The sequence below is a fragment of the Cervus elaphus genome, chromosome 23 (genome assembly GCF_910594005.1).
Source record: "Cervus elaphus chromosome 23, mCerEla1.1, whole genome shotgun sequence".
Lineage (NCBI taxonomy): Eukaryota > Metazoa > Chordata > Mammalia > Artiodactyla > Cervidae > Cervus > Cervus elaphus.
In genome coordinates, this window is record NC_057837.1 from 56,237,456 (window position 1) to 56,255,008 (window position 17,553).

The 17,553-nt window shown below is 50.0% G+C and overlaps 1 long non-coding RNA gene across 1 annotated transcript; it reads left to right on the plus strand.

Annotated features, from left to right (window-relative positions):
- The first annotated feature begins 9,888 nt into the window (after nucleotides 1–9,888).
- LOC122681935 lies at nucleotides 9,889–17,254 on the plus strand. Its single transcript, XR_006337150.1, has 3 exons — nucleotides 9,889–10,241; nucleotides 14,851–14,957; nucleotides 17,003–17,254. It is a non-coding gene; the product is annotated as an uncharacterized LOC122681935 (long non-coding RNA).
- Nucleotides 17,255–17,553: the final 299 nt, after the last annotated feature.

The window sequence follows — 17,553 nt, forward strand, 5'->3', positions numbered from 1 at the left end:
GCAGAGTGCGCCCAAAGCACGTGGACTGCAGCCTTGCATGTCACGCAAGCTCAATGAACACTTCTTATTGTTGTTATTGTTATTAATATTAGTCTGGTTTATATTTATTCACAAACCAAAATATGTCAAACTCTCCCCCCATCTCACCCTTTTGAATATATATGCTTGCTTTTTGCCAAGAAGAACTCTTGCCAAGAAGTGCTTTTGTTATATGTATTTAGAAAACCCAGCCTAAACTATTCCTGGCTTTGTACCAGGAACCGAGCTAACTCTGCCTAAGATAGCACGCAGACCCTCCCCATAGGAAAGCCAATAGCCCCTCAGCAGACCACCACCAGGCACCACAGCTGAGGAGAAACTCCAGACTTCAGACATAGATTCTCCCAACCTTCTCCATATAAAATGGTTTTTCATTTTTTAAACTGAATCTCATTGGTTTAAAACTCCTCCATGTGATTCTACTCCTTTCCCTGGCAGTCTTGTTGAGATCAGGAAAAATACAATTTTCCTTCCTGAGGAAAGTGCGATTAGGTGTGCACTGATTTTCTCTGAGTAACACAGCCTCAGCCCTGTAATTAATATCCCAGCCGTCCATGGCCTCATAATTAAACATGAGACGCACAGGACGGGGAGAAGTCACAGGAAGGCAGGAGGTAAATCACTGGGCTAGTTTCTGCCACCCATTCCTGGGAGCCACAAGGAAGGCGTGAGGCCCCCTGGGGAACAGGGTGCCCCTGAAGTGAGCTGGAGGTCGCCTGAGCCGACACAATCATTTATTTCCCATGGTGGCCTGTTTTCCAGGGTGCTTCGTGGAACATTAGGCAAGCAGTGCCTGATAATGGCTGCAGAGTCTCTGTCCACCTAACACATACACTGCCTGCAGAAGACACAGCTACTCCATCACCCAGGTCAGAGTCCATACGAAAGGAAATGGAGGATTTGTCCCGAGCCCTTGCCCACTGTTCGGCGAGACCATTAGTGTCTGGAAGAACACAGGCACGGAAGGTCTCAGGGAGGCTTCCATGCTTGTTTCCATGGGTGTGGTTCCCCTCCCCTGTGGAATGTTTGGCTCATAAATCCTCTCTCACACCAGATCCTCCTGTTCACGCTCACCCAACATCCTGCCTACCTCCTCCATTTTCCAGAAAGTTGGAGTCGTGTGGCCGGACAGGGCAAATGGACAAGAATAGAAGTGGTGCACGGGCTGCCAGGCTGTGAAAGTCACACGCCTCCTTTTTCTCTGGATTCCTCCTCCTGGCAAACTGCAGGACATTTAGTCCAGATGAAGAGACTCTGAGATGGCAGGACCCCCATTTACTGGGACTGGGCAAGCAGAGTTCCCCACCCATCAACACTAGGTGAGGGTGAGCCTTGTGATCAAGAAAGAACCTTTTCCAAGATGAGCCTCTGAGAGCATCAGGGTCATAGCCTACTGTACTCTTATTACCTCTTTAACTAAAATAAGCACCTACTATGTGCAAGGCCTTGGGTGGAACACCCAACAGAACAGTAGAAAAGATAGGAAAAACAAACAAGTAAACATGTGTTAAGCGGTCTGATTATTTCTATGAAGGACACAAACGAGTGTGTCTTGGACAATAGTAGGGCACCCTCTGTATTTTGTTTTAGGAAGGCCTCTCTGAGGAGGGTTGATGATGATGAAATTCAAGAAACCTTCCTGGCCAAGTGTGGGAGGAAGGGCAGAGCATTGCAGCAGTGGAACCGTGTATGCAAAGGTCCTGGGGTAGAAGAGAGAGAGGGATTCTGGGAGGAGCAGAAGGGAAGCCAGTGCGGCTGCAGATTGCTACAGTCTGTTCAGGCATGGACCAAGTGAGGTGGGGGACACAGGCAGGGACAGATGACAGAGGCTCCTGTTTCTCCCAGTGAGAGGAGAGCCCATTGGGGTATTTTCAGTAAGAGAGAGATATGATCTGATTGACTTTTAAAAGGACCACCATGGCTGCTATAAGGAGGAGCAGGAGGAAGAGGAGAGAGCCTGTGGGCATCATCCTGGTAGGAGATGAGAGTGCTCAGGGAGAAGGGAAAAAGCTCAGGCTTGAGAAAACTGTCACGGAGACTTAATCAGGTGCCACGGGTGCTGCAGATATTTCTGCCCTGCGCCCCACACCTGGAAGCTCACAGCTCCCCTTGCTGAGGCCCCCGGCTCCTGCCAGCAGCAATTTGTGCCTTCCAGCCTGGTTCCATCAAAGGACATTATGCCTTGACCCTAAGAAAAAACTGAATGTCCTTGGAGCGGGGGGAGGGCGTACTGAGAGGCAAGAAGGCCTCTCATATGGCTGCAGGTCACTGGAGGATTCTGAGCTCCAACAGAATCAGGGGGAGCTGCCCCTAGGCATCTGAAACCCCCGTCTGCTTATTAGAGGCCCAAGATGCCAGGAATAAAACAAAGACAGTAATGGGCATGGCCATTTATCATGGGGTGTTACTTGCTGTGGAGTTACAGGAAGTTGAATTGGGAGAGGATTTGGAGAACATTCTGGAAAGAGCCAATAGGAGGGCTCTGTGAGTCTTGGGGAAAGCCAGGTGCCTGCAGGGCAGGCCGGACCCTGGGGCCTCCAGGTCTCCCCAGGACCGCAGGTGGGCAGAGCTCAAAGGCGGAGGAGAGGAAGAGCAGCCATGTCCGGCAGGGGGACCACGGTCTGTACTCAGGCCGTGTGTCCACTTCCAGGTTCTGTGTTTCCATAGCAACTCCAGGCCCTCACCCTCCCAGCCCTACTGCTTCAGGCTTTAAATGGGCAAATGAAGGAGAGAGGATAAAATTTGACTTTTCGTTGAGTAGGACAGCGATCCAGGAATTAAATTGCCCCTATTTAAGGCTGTTCTCTCCCAGCCCTGTGAGAAGACATAATTTCACAAATTAGCCCGAGAACCCCGAATAAGTTAACCCCTCGGAGGCGGGAATGGGGCCCCTTCCACCACAGAAGGCTTGGGCCCACACGTTCAAGAGGCTTTCTGCCGCCCTTTCCCTCTGGGCCCGTCCAAGTCACTTCAGCTTCTCTCCAAGGAGCCAGCTCGGTCTGGCCGGAGATGCTGCCAATTGCAAAGAGCCGTGAGCATTCAAAGTGGCGACCTGGGCCAGGAAACACAGAAAGGAGGAATTCTGTGTGTGACTAATGGATCCCAGACAGAGCCACTCCCCAATCACAGCCACGACTTTACAGTGAATTTCCAGTCAATTATAGCTGCCCAAATACAGATAGCTCTGCGCAGAGGTGGCCAGTCAGGCTCACTCCCAGATGCCTGGGTCAGCGATTTCCGAAGCAGCCACTCAGCCATTCCTGATCCTCCACGAGAGCCAGGCTCTCTCCTCCATCTCCCGGTCCCAGGATGGAATCTGGGGCTCCAGGTGTGGGGGGCTGCCCTGATCCACGGCAGATGGCAGGCCCTTCTCCCCACTCTGCCTCCAGGCCCCCAGGTGAGTAAACTAAGAAAGTCTGTTTGAGTTCATTTGAGGCTGACAGGTTCTTCTGGTCCGCCTGACCTCCGCAAACACCTCTACAGTGAGATTTCTATTAGGGAAACACGACTTGAGAGTCTGTAATGGGCTTCCTGCCCCGATGCCGTGGTTTTAATTAACAGGGTCACCGGTGGCTGTCCCTGGCAGACATCACAGTGGAGGCCAGGGGGGCCTGAGGAGGAGGAGCAGAGCGGCTTCTGTCTGCCTGGATCCTGCCAACACAGAAGCTGCAGCTCAGGGCAGAGCCACTGTTCCAGGCCACAGGCGTATTCAGGCGGAACCCGAGCTGTTTCAGCTCCCAGGTGCAGTGGGCGCGCACAGTCCACGCCCCGGTGTCAGGCAGGCTGTTGGCTATCTCCAATTTGTTGCAGGAATGGCTGTGGTGAAATCCTGGTTGCAGCTGGCTCCAGGGCAGGCCAGGCTGCAGTTTGGCCCAACAGGCCCACCGGGCCTCCCGGGCCCTGGCATGAGTGCCAGCCTTGAGAAAATCAATCAGCTGCACTCTGATTAATTTCAAGCTCAGCTCACCCCGCGACTGGCACCGTGAGAGGCAGAGCCTACATCCCGGCCTGGCGCAGCCCTAGGCTGGACCAGTGTCCAGCTGCAGCGTGGTAGCACGGTGCCCTCCCCTGCTGTGGTGGTGGCAGGGGGCCGCTACCAGACAACTAGCAGGGGAGCCCTGAGAGAGGATTTTCAGCAGCTGATCACCGGCAGTTTCCTTGAGGCGTTTCCTAATTTTCTGTTAATGACAAAGAGAGGCAGGGATTCATCGTGTGGACCCCTGTCCTCTCCCCACTCTCAGTCTGTTTGGCCTCAGTCAGTCATGTGATGACTTCCACCAGCAGTTCAGATCAAGCAAAATACAGGTGCCCCTCATTATCCATCTATTATCAGTTCCTGAAAATGCTTTGCAGAGTGAATGTTCAGACATCGGAATCTCAGATCCCATTATGTGAAATGGGATAAAACAATAACGCATTCCCGGACTGTTCAAAAACCCCCAACCAATTTTCCAAATATCACTAAAACACTCTGAAACACCCATATAACAACACACTAAGGGTTTTTGCATAATACAAGCCTGTAAAACACCTCCTTTCTAATTAGTCCACACTGAATGATCTCACAGAGGGGAGTGTTGAGGTGCAATATTTAACTGCACTGAACAGAATCAGATTCAAGTTGTATTTTCCTTCTCCACTGCAAGGGGCACATATAAAATGTAGCCCCACAAATGCAGATTGAAGAAAGGATCTCCTCTGGTAGAGCCCACTGGGAGTGCCCCCAGAGCCTGGCATGAGCAGTCTGGGCCCCGTGGAGGGCTCAGCCCCAGGGCAGGGAGGCAGGGGAGGCCTGATAGGAGGAGAGCCGGGGTAGCGAGGGGGTTCCTGCAGTGCCCACCCGGCCACTCAGCTGCATGCCTACACCATGCTTTCCGCTGGCCCATCCTCTCAGATCAGTCACAGAGACTTTTTATTCTAGGGGTGAATTTGCATGAAATGTTGACTAGTCATTAACGTGACTGTTTAGGTCATGGGAGTTTGGGTGGCATGGTGGTCAGTACTTGGACCTGTCTCCCAAAGTTCCTTGACCAATAGCTGTGTGTGACAAGAAAGGCAGTGACCACGGGGAAGGGCTCCGGCCCTCCTCTCCCCATTATCTGTTCCAGAAAATGGTCCCTGTGCTGTTTCCCCATCCACCTCCTCCCCACACAAGCCCCAGGCTGGGGTGACGTCACCAGGAGGAGGGACCAGGCAGGAGCAGAAAGCAAGACAAACCCCCTGAGGGTGGCTCAGCTGAGGGTCTGGGAAAGAGAAAGGTTCTGGAAGAGGCATGGTGTGCAGGAGGGTGAGAGAGCCTGGAGAGCAGAAAGCCAAGGAAGAGGGTTAGGTGTAGTGAGAAGTCATAACTGGATCTTTTTAAAGTCCTTTGAGAAACCTACATTGAGACTCCACTCACCTTGAGGGGGTTTTGTTCGCTGGGCTGTGCTTTCCTAAATGGGGCACTGATCTGATCGAGACAGGTGGGGCCCCAAGTTCCACTGGAAAGCTTGTTTTGGTTTTTCCTTAAATTTCCTATGTTGTGCAGCAGTATCCAGTTTTTAACAGGACCGTGTGTGCCCCCAGGAAGTCTCATGTTTCAAGGGTGCCCCAAATGCACAGGCCCGGATCACAATGCCCAGGCATCTTCTCATCGAAAATGTGCTGTCAGCCTGTCCGGCTGCAGGTGAGAACTAAGCCTACAGAGGGCCGGCAGTTCCCTGCAGGCCTCCTTGAACCAGGGTTGGACCCAGGCCGGCTGATTTATGCAGGTATACGTCTTCATTGTTTGTATAGGCATCCATATGTGTGTACAGGTAGGCATAGGTTTATATGTATATGTACATGCATGTGTGTCTGTGTATGCATGTATACACACATGCCTATATGCGTGGGTCTGAGTGTGTATATGTGTATCTATGTGTGTATATTTGCATGTCTATGTTTATGTCTATGTGTGTATGTGTGAGTATACATGTGTGAGTGTCCATGTGTATGGATGTGTGTTTACATGTACTTCTCTGCGTGTGTCCACAGCTGCACTGTAAGATCCACACAGCCAGGAGGCAGGTGTTCCATGGCTGTGTCCCTGGAACACAAGCTCCCAGGACCCCTTAGTGACTACCTGCTAGGCTCACCTCTGGGTCCCCACCCGCCCTCTGGGCCCTGTCTTGGGGGCTCCCCAGCCTCAGCTCCGCTGCACGGGTCCCAGTTTCCCCAGACACTGCCGGGACCTCGGCCGCTTCCCTGGCCACATCGTGTGACTAGAGCAGGCCAGGAGAGGCAAGGCCTTGAGAGGAGGTCTGGGAAGGAAGTGAAATCCCATCTCACTTAACAGCCTAATAAGGATTTGAACTGAAGTCTGTGAGGAATTTTCAGTTTAACTGTTTTCTCAGGTGTGGAGAACACGTCTCAGCTTTCCAGCACCAGGGGAGGAAAAAGTCAAGCTGGAGATGGAAGGATGCCGGCCTCTGGCACCGGCTCCGCAGGCCTGAGCCCCCCGCCCACCCCCAAGAGTCCCCAGCAAACTGCTCAGGGCCTCCCTAGACCTGGAGCTGGAGGCAGGGGAGGGGAGAGCCATATGTGCAGGTGAGGGACGGGTCAGCTGTCTGCAGGAAACCAGGGGGAAATGATGTCATTGAGACACAGTGAGGAGCCGCTTGAAGACTTGAAGACGTTTCCAGACGCCTGGGCAACTGAGTCACCTGGAGGGAGGGGCTGGCGGAAGGAGGGAATCTGCAAAGCTCCTGACCAGATCCTCAGGGATGTGTGTGGATGCACCAGGTTGAACCATATGGGCAATTTCACCTTCTCTGCAGGTGGAATCCACTCCTGCTCCTCCCTGCAGGTGCCCGGGCCCCCGCCCTGCCCCTCTTCTCCCCCCACCCCCGTGTATTCTGCTGTGGCTGGTTCTCAACACAGGAGCCACCCCACCTCCAGGATCAGGCCAGCCACCCCGTGCCTGGGACACCCTCCTGCTCCCTGGGCGGCAGCTCCTTCCGCTAACTCAGGTCTCAGCCTTCCTTCCCCAAACACTGTCGCTAAAGCTGTCCCCCACATAAATCCTACCAGACAGCCTCTTCCCTTCCTTAATCGGGTTTTCCTCTTTGCACCTAGCACCATCCTGCTTTATCTTAACTCCTCACAGGCTATTTCTTTCCATCCCACTGGAATGTGAGCTTTCTGGCAGTCACGGACCTGTCATGCGCTGGCCATGCTGCACCCCAGAGCTGGGAAGAGGACCGGCATGCAGTCGAGGCCCATCAACCTTTAATGGTGAGTGAGTGATGAACCACGGCACCAGGACTGCCCTGTTGGGAACACTGTCAAGGACTCCTTCTTAAAGAGAGCATCATGCTCTCACCACTCCCACCCTGAGCCTTGGTGCTCTGGATGTTCAAGGAGCAGAGAGAAGGCCATCGTCTCTACAAGGGGCCCACTTGTGGAGCACGTGAGCGTCAGTGCCTGCTGGGAGCACGCAGGAGCCCCAGGGCCCTGGGCGCCGGCCACAAAGCCTGCGCTGAGTTTGTTTAGAGTCCTGCTCAGAATGAAGGACGGCTCTCAAGCTGGAGACCTCTTAATACAAGCAAACACCACAGGGTTTTATAAAGCAGCTGCCGCCCGACAGGCAGGTCACAGGCTCCCTTTCCTGGCTCGCTTCTGCCATCTGCTGGCCGCTCCTTGACATGCATGGGAGAAGAAGAGTCCTGTTTCCCAGGCTCACACAGGCCTTTGTTTCCTTCTGGGAAGAATTCATTGCCAATTTTACTCCTCCCTTGGCAAGAGCCGCCTGGCTGACCCATCCCTTGAGTAGAGCAGACTCTAGGCCCCAGGTAGACTGGGGAAAGTCACCTGACCCCGCAGCTTATGACTCCCCCACTTTATGTATTTACTCTATCAGCACTCAATATCAAACCTGAGTAAGGGGCACAATTGACAGATGAGGGTGTGAAGTCAGAGAGACGTTGAGTAAGCTTGCACGGCAAGGAGGTGGAGCCAAGCAGTAAGGCACCTGAGCACACATACCAACAACTATGCAAATGGCCCAGGTGACCTGCCCCTCCTGCTCCAAGGGACCCCGAGGGAGCACCAAAGAAAGAGGGATGTGGGAAAACGTGGAGGACAGGGCAGAGGGGTCCTGCAATTCATCTCCATCCTCTCAGAGGCTTAAAGAAGCCTCCATCTTTTGACTTTCATCTTCTGATCTGATCAATGCAAGCACTGAACAGCATGATTTCAAGGTTCCATCCAGGGTTCTCTGGACAGAATAGAAAGAAAAAGAGTATGATGGTTAGAGGACAGGCTCTTTGGTCAGACAGACCCATGGTAGACTCGGCAATTCCATTCAGTAGCTCTGTGGACAAGAGGGAAGTTGTTTATAATCTCTAAGCCCCAGCTATACGGATAAAGGTCCATATAGTCAAAACTATGGTTTTTCCAGTAGTCATGTACAGATATGAGAGCTGTACTGTAAAAAAAAAAAGGCTTAGCACTGAAGAATTGATGCCTTCGAACAGTGGGGCTGGGGAAGACTCTTAAGAGTCCCTTGGACTGCAAGGAGATCAAACCAGTTGATAAAGGAAATCAACACTGAATATTCATTGGAAGGACTGTTGCTGAAGCTGAAGATCCAATACTTTAGCCACCTGATATGAAGAGCTGACTCATTGGAAAAGACCCTGATGCCAGGAAAGATTGAAGGCAGGAGGAGAAGGGGACGACAGAGGACAAGATGATTGGATGGCATCACTGACTCAATGGACATGAGTTTGAGCAAACCCCAGGAGACAAACCCCAAGAGTGAAGGTCAGGGGAGCCTGGTGTGCTGCAGTCCATGGGGTCACAAAGAGTCAGACATGACTTAGCTACTGAACAACAGCAGCAGCAGCTTCTCCTGGCCTATGGATTAATGAAGATAAAAGGAGGCCAAATGCAAAGTGGTGTGCTGTGCTGGCTCAGAGTAAGTGCTTAATAAATATTACCTGTCATTATAACACTATTCAAGGCTCTGAGAAGTCCTGCAGGAAAGCACTCTGCTCGACTCTTGCTCAGCCTCTCCCCAGTGTAGCAGCCTGCAGTGCCAGCATGGAACCGAGCAAGATGCATCGTCGCACAGAAAGCGTTTGTCCTCATCAGTTTACACGGCTTCCTGAAAGTCACGAGAACCGCAGGCCCCACTGAGACAGAATCAGGGCAGGAACCTGGACCCGTGGCTCCAAGCTCTAAGCTCTCTGCTGCCTTTACAACATCTCTCTACCCCGAAGGCACTTCTCACCACCAATAAACAAAGGAATTAGGAGCCATTCTCCCAGACTCCCAAAACTAAATATTTCACATTTGGATTCTGCAGTGCTTAGTTGTCAGCTTTACAGACCACAGGCAATTAAGAGTCCAAGCCCGGGAAGCCGGTTGTTAATAATTCTGTCATTATTCTCAATTTTCAGCACCACCACACATGAAACACCCATTTCCAATTTCTGTAAAGGTGCTAAATGGCTTTTGCACTGTGTCGTGAAAGTTTACCATCAGCCAAATGGCTGCAAAGAGGCCCTGCGGTCCCCAGGCCCGGGGCTGTGAGAACTGCTGGTTGGCCTGCCTCCGGGTGATACCCTTTCTCTGTGTTTCACGCTCAGGACAGGTAACCTCCTGAGACGCGGCAGTCGTTGGTCACACTCAGGCTTGCAGGGCGTCACTGTCCCTCCAGATTTCACAAGGCCCAAAGCACAGGATGTGAGCGGGAAACCACTCCTTCCTACTGGGGCAACACCCCAGAGCCAGATGGAGAAAGCTAGCGACCAGCCTCTGTGACTGGTCTGAGTTGAGAAGAGGGAAGTGCGTGGGCATCAGGCCATGTCTGCAGAGAGAGCAAGTAGGAAGGTGGGCTTGAGGGCTGCTGAGGCTACAGAGCTGCATTTCCTTCTCATGATGAGGAAGCCCTTGAATCAGAAAGCAGAGCTTTTAGGAGCAGTGACAAGGCCTGGAGGTCGACAGTGGGAGATCCCTGCCCTGAAGCTGTGACCATAACCAGCACCAGGTCATGGCTACCGGTCTGCACAGTACGTCCACCAGCCAGCCTTCTGAGAGTTTTCCTAGAGTGACTGCTCCTGAGACCCCGTGGGCCACCCCTGTTAGTAAGACGGGACGCGGCGAGGCCAGGAGCTTGGGACGAGGCCCTGGGGGTGCTGTCTGGCACTCTCCTGCCCGGGAGACACCGAAACTGCACGGTGAGTCACGAGGCTCCTCTCCCACGCTGCTCTGAGGAGGGAACGTGGTGACTCTGCTGAGTCAGGTAACTCAGAGGGGAGCATAAGCGTAGGCAGGTGAAGGGAACAGGTGAGGTGGGAGGGAGTGTTCTGGCAAGGGGAGAAGCTGTGACAATGGTGGCTTCATGCCAGGAGAGGCCAGGCTACCGCTGAAGGACAGAATGACGAGGAGTTGGGCATCAAGAGCCACGTGGAGGGACCTGGTGGGCAGGGCCGTGGGCAGGGCAGCACCACAAGCAGGCAGTCATGCAGGGCTTTGAACTGTGTGCTGTGAAGACAACATGTGGCCCCACCTAGTTGGAGGCTGAGAGCCCACCTCCACAGGGAGAGGCCCCAGGCTTCTGTGTTCAAAGGATGTTCTGTAGGACATGGGGCTCTACAAGCCAGCCCTAAGCCGCCTGTCGGGAGAGGATGGAAGACCTCAGGAGTGGTGGATGTCCCCCTAAACACACACACACACATCCATACACACGCTTATACACATAGACATGCACACTCGTACACAAACAGGCACACATACACACTCATACATATATACACACATATACATGCATATTCTCACACACGTGTACACACATGTACACACATGCACATACATGTATATACACACATACACACATATTCATACATTAACACATATAAACACACAGACTCACACATACCCCATCTAGGACACCCAGTTGGGGCGGGGCATGTGTGTCAAACCAAACATCCAGGAGACACACCCGGTGCCCTTTTCGTCTACCCCCAAACTCAGAGACGAAATCAGTGAAACAAAGCTTCTAGGTCTGAAATGCCCAAGGACCCTCTCAAGGCAGCACTGGCCTCCAGTGGACATCAGTGCAGATACAAAGGCATGCTCTTGTACACAGAGCATTCTGACACAGATGTAACATGGCATTCTGTGTGCCTGAAGCAAATGTAAATACTTCTTCCTAATTTTTCTGACTCTAGAAGTAATATATTCTCTAGGCATAAAATTTAGGGTTTGTAGAAGCTTATAGAGAAGAAACCCAGCCAGTGAGCAGTAACCACCATAAATGGTTTAGATGACTCTCTTCCTAGTCATCTACCTATGCTCAGGCAGACATTTCGTCTTTTTCAAAAATGGGAATAATATAAAAGAATTATATTCTGGTTTTTCGTCAAAATTTTATTGTTAGTATTTTATCATCATAGTAAAATGTTTAACACTTGTAATGGCAGTGTGTTATTCCATTTACCTGGAGGTACCATAATGGACCCCCTATTTTTAGACTTAAGGTGCTTCTAAGTTTTCATGCACATAGTCTGGGGAGAGTTCTTCTTCCTAGACAACACTAGCCTAAGTCTCTGAACCAGTCCTCTCACTTGAAAAACAACAAAATCTGGACAAAAATGTAAAATCATCTGTTCGAAGATATCAAAGAGTTAACAGACTAATGAGAATATGTGGGGTCAAAATCTGGGAGAGAAAGGAACCCGTGAGGCAGGAAGACAAATGCTGGAGTGAACGAATGAACAAATGAATGAACAAGCTGATGAAGGAGAACAAATGGGCCAACCCTGCAGGGCCTTTTAGCCACACACGCAGCTGCTCTGGCTCCATCTCCGTCTCTCAGCCTGCTGACCGGTCATCCGTCTTGCTTTTCTAGAAGCAGTGTGTGCAGAGAACAGTGCTTGTCTGTGCTGCTCAGGGTGTGCTTTCATTTAGGATCACGGAGTTCACTCAACTAATAAATGGAATGGGAAAGAGGCCTCTGCCTGGTAGACAAAACAAAGTGAGGAGCAGGTCTCGGGCCGACTCCTCCCGCTCCCAACTTAAAGCAGTAACCGCTCTCCCTGCGGGCTTCTTCCCTCTCTTCAGTCTCCTCCTGAGTACACGTGACACAGTCTGACATCCCTTCCGGTGGCAGTGAGCTTCCTGGCCACGTCTCTTTTCCACAAGAATCGGGCTGTGAGCCTGTGTGAACATGTTTACAGTTAACCTTGTGGAGTGTTACGTGAACATATCTAATCCTCATAACAAACCAGGGAGGTAGGAACCGCTGTTGCCATATTACAGAGACGGGAACGCTGAGACCAGAGAGGTTGATGTTACTTACTCATGGGCAAGATTTGCTCAGATTTAAACCCTGGCAACCTATGCCTTTTTGATCACCAGAAGCCTCAGAAACCAACATGATGATTTCTAAACAAATTCCAGCACATGTCTACTGTATTTACTCAGCCTGCTGTATCCAGGGGCTGTAAGTTTCTTGGGTTTAATTTAATGAGAGCTCAGTCAGTAAAGAATCTGCCTGCAGTGCAGGAGACCCGGGTTTGATCCTTGGGTTGGGAAGATCCCCTGGAGAAAGAAATGGCAACCCACTCCAGTATCCTTGCCTGGAAGATCTCATGGACAGAGGAGCCTGGTGGGCTGCAGTCCATGGGGTCACAAAGAGTCAGGCACGACTGAGCGATTAACACTACACTATATTATTGGAAAAGATATTTTCATTCATTTCATTTATACATAAGCAGACAAAAGATTATATAGAGACACATACTGAATACATAGTGGCTATAATTATTTTTAAATAAACTGTTATCTTCTAGATCAATTAAGAATAAGAAAAAGAAAGGTTTTTATTTTACCTTGGCCTCTTCTTTCTCTGATGCTCTTCTTTCTTCATGTAGATGTGAGTGGCTGACCTATATCATTGTCCTTCTCTCTAAAGAACTTCTAACATTTCTTGCAAGGCAGGTCTACTGGCAACAAATTCCCTCAATTTTTGTTTGACTGAGGAAGCCTTTATTTCCTCTTCACTTCTGAAAGATAATTTCACAGGATACAGAGCTGTAGACTGGTGGGGTTTTCCTGTCAACACTTCATATCTTTCACTTCTCTCTCTCGCTTGCATGGTTTTTGAAAAGTTGGATGCCATTCTTATCTCTGCTCCTCGAGAGGTATTGTGTGTTCTTTCCTTTGACTTCTTTCAGAATTTCTTCTTTATCTTTGATTTTTCTGTAGCTTGTTTGAAAATGATAAGCCTAGATGTAGGTGTAGGGGCATTTTACCATGTTCAATGTTCTCTGAGCTTCCTGGATCTGTAATTTGGTATCTGACGTTCATTTGGGGGAAGATCTCAGTCATTGTTGTTTTAAATGTTTCTTCCCTCTTTCTTCTCCTTTTGTAATTCTCATTACATGTGTGTCATACCTTTGGTAGTAGCCCCACAATTCTTGGATATTCTGTTTTTTGGTTTTTTTTTAATCTTTTGTTCTCTTTCCTTTTAAGTTTGGCTGCATTCTGTTGAGATCTCTTTAAGCGCAGAGATTCTTTTCTCAGCCATATCCAATCTACTAACAATCCATCAAAGCCATTCTTCATTTCTCTCATGTGTTTTTGATCTCTAGCGTTTCATTTCAGTTCTTAGAATTTCTCTCTACTTACATTGCCCATTTGTTCTTACATGCTGTTTTTGTTATCTGTTTAAGCTCTTAGCATCTTAATCATAGTTGTTTTAAATTCATGGTTTGATAATTCCAAATACCCATGCCATATCTGAATCCGATTCTGCTATTTTTCTCTGTCTTTTCAAATTGTGTTTTTTGTATTCTGGTATGCCTTGTAATTTTTTATTGATAAGTGAATATGATGTACCGGAAGGGGAAAAGGAAATGCTGTAAATAGGCCTTTAGTGATATGTTGGTGAGGAGTGGGGGAAGGGGATGAGTCCTTTAGCCTATTATGTTCAGGTCTCAATCTTTTAATAAGCCTGTGCCTCTGGGCTGTGAACTTCACAAATGTTTCTGACTTTTTTTATTTCCCGGTAGGTAGGACAGAATGGCTGTTGTGAGCAGGAGTTGGGTATTTCCCTTCCTCAAGGTCAATTGTGGAGCGGGTAGAGGGGAAAGCTGATGAATCCCCAAGAGGTTAGATTCTGGCTGACTCGTTTCTCCTGAGTGCAGACCTTATTGAAAACAGAATGCCCTGATGTATTTCAAAATGATTCCTTTTCCCCTACCCTCTTGGAAGCAAGAGTGAATTCCCCCAACCCCTCTCCTCCACCTGCCAGGCTCACTATGAAAACCTGGCGAGCTCCTCCAGGTAAAATGCACACAGTGTCAGGGCCCTGACGTCTGGATCCTCATGGAGCTTGCCCTTCTCAGACTTGTCCACACTGAGCTTCAGCAAATCACCAGAGTTTAGGTTTCCCTCCCCCAGGACTGACCACTGCGAGCTTTCTGCCCAAGCACGTTGTGTTTCTCTGTACCTCCTGTCAATCTCTCCAGTCTGGGGGCAACAGTCGGCCCCGTGACCTCACTACTCTGAAAGATCAAAGAAGAGCTGGTGGTTTCAGGTTTTTCAGCTTTTTACCTGTTCGCAAGATGCAACGGCGTCTTTCAGCTTCTTACTTGCAGGGCCAGAAACCAGAAGTCTCTAATTACATATTTCATATCATCTTTTTATGGTTTTCTCCCATTTGTGACAAATGTTATTAGTTTTCCATTTAGAAGACATTTTCCATTTGGGAGGTTTACTTTTTAAGAACATTTATTTTAAGGGGAAAAATGAGAGTGTGTTTGTTTTTTGTTTTTAACGAAGGAGATAACAGGACCAGTGTTACACAGACAACAAAGATCTTGAAGGTGGTATTTGAACGACCGAAGTTGGGGAGCTGGAGGTAGTGGATTTAACACAGCAGGACCTCAGTAAGTGTACTGTAAATTGGAGCTGTTGCCGTTAGGATTATTAGCCCTGGTTAGCGGGCCCAGTGTGAGCAGAGGAGCCAGCTTGTGTTAACCCACTTCAAGCCACCACCCTTTGGGAAAATAGATGGGCTCTGAGGGCAGAAGGGTAACTACACAGGGGACTAGAGCCACTGTGTCGGGTGGCAATTCATTGCCTTCTCTCCCTGAAGCTTCCAAACAATCCCTGCTGGTGGTTGCAATCAAACCCCTCAACTTGGGCTTCCCTCCAGTCACAAAAATATGCCCCTTACGGCTCAAACAGATGCTCGTTGGGTTTTAGACCATGGGCAAATTAACAGACTAATTCATCCCCGCTCCATTAGGAACAATATTTCAGCCCTGTCAATAGCCACCAGCTCCACGCTGGCAGACGAGACCACCGACTGCTCAGGAGACCCAAGGAGGCAGATGGCATCCTTTGCCTGTGATCATTCAGCAGAGTCCTGGGGTGGCAGACCCAGAGATGGGACACATCTCCTGGACACCTGGGCAGCAACCTTCCAGCCTCCAGAACCTCCCTGCCCTTCACAATCTGGTCTCAATAACCCAAGCTTTGACATCACACATTTCTCTGGTCAAGTCCTCCCCAGAATATTTCTGAGGATTCTAGGAGATAAGGGAGGAAGGCATATCCTTTCCGACAGTCACCGAACCCTTCCTCTTACTTCTGTCCAGGACCCCTTATGTCTCATCTTTGTCGTAGTTGGGGTCCACGCACTGCTGCATTCTGTCTCAAACCTGCTGCATTCCTTTCCCCAGTACATGACCCCACCAAGGCTCATGTAGAGTTAGTGGGCATAAGATTGCACAGTGCTTCTGAGTAGGGCTTCCCTGGTGGCTCAGTGGTAAAAGAAACCGCCTGCCTATGCAGGAGACGCAAGAGATGCCGGTTCCATCCCTGGGTCAGGATAATCCTCTGGAGAAGGAAATGACAACCCACTCTAGTATTCTTGCCTGGAGAATCCCATGGACAGAGGAGCCAGGCGGGCTACAGTCCATGGAGTCGCAAATTGTCGAACACGACTGAGCACGCACCCGTGCCTGCCTCAGGGGAGGAGCAGTGTGATAAAGGCAAGTGATGGCAAATATAGACAAGTGGAAACAACACTCAGAGGATAGGGATGGGTGAGCCAGCCTCATCCCATCACGGGAGCTCCAAACTGCTCTTCCCTGCCCCCAACACAGGGTCCTGTTCTCCCAGGGCCTCTCACCCCGCTTCCCTGGTGCCCCATGCCTGCCTCAAACCTTCTTTCTCTGGGCCTCCCAATTCTTTTGGCCTCCCAAAAGAATTGCATTAGGGGACACTGCTCAGAGGACCAGGAAGTGTAAACTACAATGGGGAACATTTCCATCCCCAAGAGTGAACATTTCTAATTGGAACATGGACTCATGTTTATCTTACTTTTCAGAATAATGTGGCAGAGATGTCCTTATTCTAGGCAATGCCCTGCACTTTGTCTCTTGTGACAAATAAGCCCCACTGTTTCTCTGACAGTGAATTTTCCTTCCACTTGGCAATGCAGCCAGCATGGTTTATGTGCAGTTTTCAAGCAGGACCTTCTCCTGGTCCTATTTCCTCTCAGAGTAGATCTCTGTGGCTCTCTGCTTCCATGCTGGGAGTTTGGATGACCTCAGGCCAGCTGGTTTTTTTTTTTTGGAAGGCTGCCCAAGAAGCTGCTAATCCCCTTGATCTTGGTCACAAATCTGCCATCTTCTATGTTGACCTTCTTGGCAGATAATCAAAATGTGCTAAATTCTAAAACCCTTTCCCTTTGGTGTCTGAATATCTTGTGGGTTTGGTGGGACTTCAGAAACCAGTAGGGGTAATTTGTTTCCTCTCTCTTCTGCTATTCAAACATGACTTTAAAGTCTGTCCCCAGAGTAGAAATAAAACTCGAGTGTGTGTGAAGCTTTGGACCCAGTGGGATATGACTGGTGAGGTGTGGGTCCTTATCCTGACATGTTGTAACCTACATCTCCCACATTCCCTTGACTGTGTGTTCCAGGTCAGGGATTGCCAGGAGAGAAATGTCTGGGCAGTTTGGAAGGCAGATGCGACATGGTATGAAATGGGCTCTGATGGGCCAGGCCTTGTGGAAGCTCCTGCCTGTCACTGCCAATTGTCCCAGGGCAGCAAGAGGACCAGCGGCTCCTCCGGCTCCAGAGAATCCTGGGCCAGGTGCGTGACCAGTAATATTGTAGGAAAGGGGACCCCTTCCAGGGCCCAAAACTGGGCTCTTGTCTAACACTCGGAAATGAATTGTCCTAGGAGACACATGTGAGACACATGTGCTGACAAAGCAAGAGATTTTATTAGGAAAGGGCACCCGGGTGGAGAGCAGGAGGGTAAGGGAACCCAGGAGAACTGCTCTGTCACATGGCTTGCAGTCTCGGGTTTTATGGTGAGGGGAGTAGTTTCCAGGTTGTCCTTAGCCAATCATTCTGACTCAGAGTCCTTCCTGGTGGTGCATGCCTTGTTCAGCCAAGATGGATGCCAGAGAGAAGGATTCTGGAAGGTGGTCGGACAGGTGGTGTCTCCTTTTGACCTTTCCCTAAC